This window comes from Triticum aestivum, chromosome 3D, assembly GCF_018294505.1.
Source record: "Triticum aestivum cultivar Chinese Spring chromosome 3D, IWGSC CS RefSeq v2.1, whole genome shotgun sequence".
NCBI classification, from domain to species: domain Eukaryota; kingdom Viridiplantae; phylum Streptophyta; class Magnoliopsida; order Poales; family Poaceae; genus Triticum; species Triticum aestivum.
Window position 1 is genome coordinate 544,843,395 of NC_057802.1, and position 9,116 is coordinate 544,852,510.

The window sequence follows — 9,116 nt, forward strand, 5'->3', positions numbered from 1 at the left end:
ATAAGCACGTATGACTATATTCGGAATACATGCCTACATTACATTGATGAATTGGAGCTAGTTCTGTGTCACCCTATGTTATGACTGTTACATGATGAACCGCATCCGGCATAATTCTCCATCACCGATCCAATGCCTACGAGCTTTTCACATATTGTTCTTTGCTTATTTACTTTTCCGTTGCTACTGTTACAATCACTACAAAACCCAAAATTATTACTTTTGCTACCGTTACCGTTACTATCATACTACTTTGCTACTAAATACTTTGCTGCAAATACTAAGTTATCCAGGTGTGGCTGAATTGACAAATCAGTTGCTAATACTTGAGAATATTCTTTTTGGCTCCCCTTGTGTCGAATCAATAAATTTGGGTTGAATACTCTACCCTCGAAAACTGTTGCAATCCCCTATACTTGTGGATTATCATATGCCCATGGAGACCGCCACCCGAAGACTATGCAAGGCCTCGTATTCGGTTGCATTGAACTGTATCTCCAGTGGGGGATGTTAGGACAACGCCCGTCCCTAATCCTGCCAGCATTTTGGAACCATGAAAGTGCATAACCCAGTTGGAATATGTGTCGTACTCTTTAGTTCGGCCTCTGTCCATTCGGCGACGAAGTCAGCCAGTACTTGGGATTTAATGGCTCGGTGCGCTTTGTATGTTATGTCGAATGGAAGGAGCTCAATGGCCCACTTGGCAATCCGGCCCGTGGCATCGCGGTTGTTTATTATGTCGTTGAGTGGACCCTCGGAAGCCACCGTGATCGCGCACTCTTGAAAGTAGTGTCGCAGCTTCCGGGATGCCATGAAGACCGCGTATGCTATCTTTTGGTAATGAGGGTATCGAGATTTGCATGGTGTGAGAATGGTGGATACGTAGTATACCGGTTTCTGGAGCGGGAACTTGTGTCCGTCCTGCTCTCGCTCAACGACGAGCACGACGCTCACCACCTTGTGTGTTGCCGATATGTATAATAACATGGGTTCGCCGATGTTCGGCGCGGCCAGGATTGGGTTGCTCGCTAAAAGGGCCTTTATTTCTTCCAGTCCGGTCGTTGCCGCACCGTCCACTCGAAGTGGTCGGTGCGTCGGAGGAGGCGATGAAGTGGCAATGCTTTTTCTCCCAATCTGGAGATAAAGCGGCTTAAAGCTGCCACGCATCCGGCTAGTTTTTGGACCTGTTTAAGGTCTGTTGGCGTAGCCAATTGTGACAAAGCTCGGATTTTGGCTGGATTTGCCTCAATTCCTCTATTGGAAACGATGAAGCCCAGCAATTTTCCAGCAGGGCTGTCGTGGTTCTAAGACTGACAGTAGAATGGGGGTAGCTACGAGGAGGCAAGATCCTAGCTATGGCGAAGTTGTACACATGAGTTTTACGAGTTCAGGCCCTTCTCAGAGGAAGTAATAGCCCTACGTCTCGGTGCCTGGAGGCGGTCGACTGGATTATGTGTGTGTGTGTGTGTTACAGGGGTGCGAACCCTTGTGCCAGTGGAGGGGGGTGGCTTATATAGAGTGCGCCAGGACCCCAGCCAGCCCACGTTAGAAGGAGTTCAATGTACATAAAGAGGGAGCGTTACAGGTAATGTCCGTAATAAAGTGATATAAATTATCATTAAGCCTATGAGTAACGCCTGACCGTTGCTGTGCAGAGTGACTTTGGATCTTCTGTCTGTCGAGTGGTTTCTGTGATGGTCGGGTGACATCGAATCTTCCGAGTGGAATGCTTCTGGTCGAGTGGATGCTGTTATCCTTTGTATACCTCTGACTTTAGGGTGATGTCCTAGGGGAGGGTGTCTAGTTCAGGCCTATGACCCTACCCTAGGTACATAACCTAATCATTAGCCCCCGAATGGTTTAGGGTTCGAGTGGAGAAGGAGTTGAGAATAATTCCGACTCAATTTTTGCATTTCGGAAGTGTCTTGCCTGGTCCAATGAATCAACACGATGACTCCAACTTCTTTTTCAGTCGCCTTGATCCATTCTTGGTTTTGTCGAGTGAACTTTCATCGCTAAGCCTCGAGTGTTGATATGGAGAAAATCTCTCGTCTGACAAGCTGCTCTGCTGCTCGCGGATTTTGTGGGATTTGAATTTTGGGAAGCGCGCGGGGCGGAGGAAGCCGCCGTAATCGGGCTGGATTAGGCAGGGCCGCCTCGATTTCCATGCCACCTTTTTCACCACGTATTGCGCGCGCGACTGTTGCGGGATTTGATAGGATCGTCTGGGCCCATGAGTCAGCCACTCGGAAGCGACCTCATATAAGGCGTCGGACGGGGGTTTTTGAACAGTGTGTTCCCATTCTTCCTCTTTCTTCTCCGTTATCTCCACCGCATCCACTTCTGCTCCCGGTGCCGCCGCTCTGCTCGCGCTCAGCCCGCTGCAATGGGAAAGGAGAAGACGGTGGCCTTGGAGCGCGCGAAAAAGGCGACGGCGAAGGCGAAGGGGAAGAAGTCCAGCCGGGGCGGATCTTCGTCGAGGTCCGGCCTGCCGCGCGGCTGGATCCAGGGCGATTGGATCCGGTCAACGATTCGTCAGGACGACATCGACGATCTGGCCGAGGGAGGATTGATCCCCCACAGATCTGCGCGGCTCCCGGAGGGCGAGACCGAGCCACGTCCGCAGGAGGGTGAGTGCGTTCTCCTCGCCACTCACATCGACCGCGAGTTTTCTTTACCTCCCCATCCTTTCTTCCGAGCTTTCTTGAATTTCTTCGGAGCACAACTCCACCACTTTTCCCCCAACACCATCGTGTACCTTGCTGCCTTCGTGTCCATGTGCGAGAATTTCTTGGGTTGTCGATCGCACTGGGGCCTCTTCAAGCACATTTTCACGTGTCGTTCTCAATCGGTCAAGAAGGCCAATCCGAGTGATGAAAAGACACAAGTGATCCAGATGTGTGGGGGTCTTGGGATTCAGATGAGGGGTAAAAGCTCTTTCCCAGCCATGATCCTTCCTGAGTCAGTCCGAGGGTGGCAGTCGACCTGGTTCTACTGCAAAGACCAGCCGACTCCGGGTCAGTCGACTGGACTTCCCCCCTTTTTCATGGCTTGAGTAGAGAAGCCCTCCGCCTTGAAAGTGATCCTGGAGGAGAAAGCGGAGGTAAAGGTGCTGGTCGAGCGGGTAGTCCAGCTCGTCTGTGACGGCGTGACCGGCATGGATTTGTTGGAGGTCTTCCTCAGACGACGCATACAGCCGCTTCAAGCTCGTGGCCACCCCATGTGGATGTATTCGGGCCTCGATGATACCACTCGGATCCACCCAGAGGAAGTCGACGAGGATACGATGGAGCGGTGGCTGAGGGGTATCACTGGCAATAAAGATAACCCAGGGGGTCCAGGAGGATCCCTCCACTCGACAACTCGTACGAACCAGACAAGGTCCAGTTCTAAATTGCCGAGTGTTTTCTTGATTCGTTATGTAACTTCTTGTTGTAAAACGACTGGTCTTTGTTTTTCTTGTTGTCTTTCAGGCCCTTACTGAGATGTACTCGATGCCCAACGGGGAGGAGGAGCAAGATCCAGAAGGGGAGGCGAGTGGTGGTGAGAGCGACTAGTGGCAATCTGATGGAGGAGAAGATGACGACAGCGACGACTCTGACGACGACGAAGTCGATTCACCCCCTCGCACCGAAAGGCGATCCAAATAGACCCACGACCCGGCAAGCATCCGTGGCAAGGCGACTGCGTCGACCGGGCAGTCGTCAAAGCGACCTCGGACGTCTTGTCAAGTTCCGACCGAGAAGGCTCCGAAGCAACAAAAAGCTACACCGTCAAAACCGCAGAAGGCTTTGCCCAAGATCAAAGTGGCCATTCCCATTGCTTCCGGGTAATAGTTAGGCTTGATTTCTAGGTTTGGCATGAACTTTAACTTTGATCGACTCATTTCAGCAGACATGACCGACTGAATTCTGGAATTTGCAGCACTGCTACATCCGGGACTTCTGCTTACAGGAATGAAGACGAGGAAATGGAAGATGCGGTCCCCTCTAACCCAAGTACAGCTCTCATGATCTTGTCTTTATTTTCTCGACCGTTTTGTGAGTCGACTGAATTCTGGTGGTCGATCCTCTTCGCAGCTCTTCCCAATGTCATTGACCTTCCGGATGAGGACGAGGATGAGCCGCTGAGACCCAGGAGGAGAGGAAACAGGAAGACGTCAACCGACAAGGCGCCTCCGTTGACAACGTTGAAGGAACCGGTGATCCAGGAAGCCGGCGACGCCAATCGGACTGATGTGACTTTCGCCATACCGTTGACGAGTGCTCAGCCTTCAGCGTCGACTGCACAGGCTCCAGCTGATCCATCTTCACTCTTCGTTGCACATCACGTCCCAGTGGACCAAGCGGGTGCTGCCAAGGAGGCTATATGCCAAGCGAGCATCATGATGGAGCGGATGAAGGTGATCCGAGAGGCCAGCCAAGCTGCTTACGATGCCAGCTCAGCACTTCAGAGCAATGTCCAGGTTAGTTGATCACCAACTGACCCTTCAGCTTGTCGCTTGTTTTGTTAGGATATGCTACCTGAAAACTTCCCTTGAAGAATCTTTTCATCTGTCTGCGTTTCGCATTCGTACACCCAATGGGTGTTTTGATTTTCCACTGAGCAAATTTGTATCTTGAGTCGACTGCGTTGTGTCGATTGGATCTTTGAACTAGTGGGGGCATGCTGAGTGCACCCACTGGGTGTAGTCCCCGAGACCATAATTGACTGCGGGCGGTTGAATGTGGTCTGAGAAGCTAAATTTTTCGCTCGGCCTGGACGGACCACGTCGAGTGGAAACTGGGCCAGTGGGGGCACGCTAAGTGCACCCACTGGGTGTAGTCCCCGAGACCATGGTCGACTGCTGGCAGTCGACTATGGTCTGAGAAGAACTTCCCCTTTTTTACACTCGGCTTAGGCAGACCACATCGAGTGGAAACTGGACCAGTGGGGGCACGCTAAGTGCACCCACTGGGTGTAGTCCCCGAGACTACTGTTGGATGTTTGATTCGGCAGTAGTCTTAGAACTTGTTGAATTTTCCACTTTACTGCTCTGAAGTAACCAATCTTTCCATCTTTTGATTGTAGAAATCATGTGAACTCGGAGCTCGTTTTGCCGACCTGGAGAAGAAGCAGATTCAGCTCAACCTCGAACTGGAGCTGGCCAAGAGAAACTTGCAGACGGCCAAGGATGAAGCCGTTGGTATGAAAAAATTGTTCGACTGTTCAGTCACTGAACCGAGTGTTATTTGCTTTTCCCTGAACCGAGTGTTATTCCTTTGAGAAACAATCAATCAAGCTATGGCGAAGAAGGATCTAGATCTTGCGGCCGCGCAGAAAGCAGCCGATGAGAAAACTACACTCGCTGATCAGAAGCTGGCCTCAATCGGCAAACTAGAGGAAGAAAATGCCAAGCTGAAAACTTCCGTTGATGCAGCCAACAAGGAGGTGACTCATCTGAAGAAGGATAAGGTGAATCTGACCGACAAAATGGAAGGCATTGCTCGCAGGCGGAATGACCTGGAGGACTATCTGGGAGGACTTGCCAAGAAGCTGTTCACCATGCTTGAAGGTGCTTTCTTTTATCCGACTGATTTGTTATGGTCGACTTGATATATGACCATTGACTCATTGTTGTATTGTGTGTGCAGTATTTTGCCAAAACTTTGAGGAGGAGACCGGGCGAATTGAGATAAACCTGGACCCCATCCTTTCTCCTGTTAAAGACGAAGCTGCCATGAATGTGCTCCGACTAGAATCCCGTGTCGCTGGCATCGTCGACTACCTTGCTCGACTGAAGGTTGCGGTGTCAAGGATCGACATAGCACTCTGGCCAAGGGCGACGCTTCTGAATGACCTCGAGTCTTTGATGACTCAACTTAATGAGATTCCCAGTCCAGTGCAAGAATGGAAGAAGTCTTCTGCTCGGGGTGCTGATGTGGCTCTGTCATTGGTTCGTGTCCATTGCAAGGAAGCGCGAGAAGAGAAGCTGGCGGCGATCAAGGTTTCCAATACCAAGAGGCACGACTTCCAATCTTTCATGGAGACCTTTATTGCTGCTGCCACTCGGATTGCTGACGGAATCGACCTGGACGAGTTCGTCGAGCCCGCTAGCCCTCCTCCTGCGGAGTGAACAAACTTTATGCCTGACCTTAAATTTGCCTCGGAATGCCGAGTGATTTTGTAACCGTTAAACTCCTTCGGGTTTGATGCCCGAGTACTTTAATCCGTGGTCCAGAACCTTAGGATTTATCTGAACTTGGTCCGAATATGCTTGTGTTTGCCTTTGAGTGGAACTTGTTCTCCACTCGGAATAGTCCTTGAACTTGTGCTGCAGCTCTGAAGGGAAGGTAACAGTCGACCTGCACCTCGTCATCCTTGCGGATCGGGATGGAGCGCACGTTGTATTTGTGGTGCAGCTCCAAGGAGGAGGTCACAGTCGACCTGCACCTCATCGTCCTTGCGGATAAGGATGGAACGCACGTTGTATTTGTGGCGCAGCTCCGAGGAGAAGGTCGCAGTCGACCTGCACCTCATCGTCCTTGCGGATAAGGATGGAGCACCCGTTATACTTGTGGCGCAACTCTGAGGGGAAGGTCGTTCTTTACCCGAGAAGTATTTTAAACTTAGGCGAGTACTGGACTGCAGCTAAGCCCCCGAGTGGGAGGGTTGCTCACCACTCGGTAGGATTTTTTCAAACTTAGGCGAGTACTGGACTGCAGCTAAGCCCCCGAGTGGGAGGGTCGCTCACCACTCGGTAGGATTTTTTTTTAAACTTAAGCGAGTACTGGACTACAGCTAAGCCCCCGAGTGGGAGGGTCGCTCACCACTCGGTAGGATTTTTTAAAACTTAGGCGAGTACTGGACTGCAGCTAAGCCCCCGAGTGGGAGGGTTGCTCACCACTCGGTAGGATTTTTTAAACTTAGGCGAGTACAGGACTGCAGCTAAGCCCCCGAGTGGGAGGGTCGCTCACCACTCGGTAGGATTTTTTAAACTTAGGCGAGTACTGGACTGCAGTCAAGCCCCCAAGTGGGAGCCTTGCTCACCACTCGGTAGGATTTTTTAAACTTAGGCGAGTACTGGACTGCAGCTAAGCCCCCGAGTGGGAGGGTCACTCACCACTCGATAGGATTTTTTAAACTTAGGCGAGTACTGGACTGCAGCTAAGCCCCCGAGTGGGAGGGTTGCTCACCACTCGGTAGGAATTTTTAAACTTAGGCGAGTACTGGACTGCAGCTAAGCCCCCAAGTGGGAGGGTCGCTCACCACTCAGTAGGATTTTTTAAACTTAGGCGAGTACTGAACTGCAGCTAAGCCCCCGAGTGGGAGGCTTGCTCACCACTCGGTAGGATTTTTTAAACTTAGGCGAGTACTAGACTGCAGCTAAGCCCCCGAGTGAGAGGCTTACTCGCCACTCGGTAGGATTTTTCAAACTTAGGCGAGTACTGGATTGCAGCTAAGCCCCCGAGTGAGAGGCTTGCTCACCACTCGGTAGGATTTTCAAACTTAGGCGAGTACTAGACTGCAGCTAAGCCCCCGAGTGAGAGGCTTGCTCACCACTCGGTAGGATTTATTTTTCAAACTTAGGCGAAACAGATTCGCAGCTAAGCCACCGAGTGAGAGGCTTGCTCGCCACTCGATAAGATTTTTCGAACTTAGGCGAAACAGATTCGCAGCTAAGCCACCCACTGGGGGATTTAGAGAATAGAAAAGGGATACCAACCATTTATGAGATTGCAAGAAACTGTGTCTTTAATAATCAAACTAGAAGGTATTTCTCATTACATATCAACAGTTTGAAAACTTAAGTGTAAAAGGGGCGGAGCAGCTCCGCATTCCAAGCGTGTGGCTCGTCTTTCTTGTGTTTGACGTTGTAAAGGTGGTACGCTCCGTTGTGGAGCACTCTGATGACAATGAAGGGGCCTTCCCAAGCAGGAGTGAGCTTGTGTGGTTTCTGCTGATCCACTCGAAGAACCAAGTCTCCCTCTTGAAATGCTCGACCCCTCACATTTCTGGCGTAGAATCGACGCAGGTCTTGCTGATAGATGGTCAACCGGATCAGGGCCATCTCTCTTTCCTCCTCCACTACATCAACTGCATCTTGCTGTGCCTGTTCTGCTTCGTCTTCTGAGAAAAGCTTGACTCGGGGTGCATTGTGAAGCAAGTCGCTCGAAAGTACAGCTTCAGCTCCATAGACCAGAAGAATTGAGTTCGGCCAGTCGACCGATTGGGAGTTGTCCTCAATCCCCAAAGCACTGATGGAAGTTCATCGACCCAGGCGCCTGCTGCATGCTTGAGATCACACATCAGTCAGGGTTTCAGCCCTTTGAGAATCAATCCGTTTGCTCTTTCAGCTTGTCCATTCGACTGGGGGTGCGCGACTGAAGCATAGTCGACGCGAGTGCCTTGGGAAGCGTAGAAGGCTCTGAACTCGTCAGAGTCGAAGTTCGACCCATTGTCAGTGATGATGCTGTGTGGAACACCATATCTGAATGTTAACTCTCTGATGAAGCTGACATCAGTACTAGCTTCAAGATTTTTGATAGGCTTGGCTTCGATCCATTTGGTGAACTTGTCGACTACTACGAGCACATGAGTGAAGCCGCTCCTACCGGTCCTCAGAGGTCCAACCATATCCAATCCCCAAACAGCAAAGGGCCAGACGAGTGGAATGGTCTTCAGGGCTGATGTAGGCTTGTGAGACATGTTTGAGTAAAACTGGCAACCTTCAGATTTGTCAACTATTTCTTTTGCCATCTGATTTACTCGTGGCCAATAAAATCCCGCTCGGTATGCTTTGGCCTTAATGGTCCGAGAGGACGCATGATGACCACAGGTCCCCGAGTGGATGTCGTTGAGGATCACTCGACCTTCTTCTGGTGTTATGCATTTCTGGCTGACTCCAGTTACACTTTCTCTGAACAGTTGTCCTCTTATCACAGTAAAGGCTTTGGATTGACGGACAATCCGTCGAGCCTCTTCTTCATCCTCTGGGAGCTCCTTCCTCAGAATGTACGTGATGTACGGCACTGTCCAGTTGGGAGTGATGACCAAAACCTCCATGATCAAGTCGACCACAGCTGGGACTTCGACTTCAGTCGGATCAGTGGCACTCTTAGGTTGTGGGGGCTCTT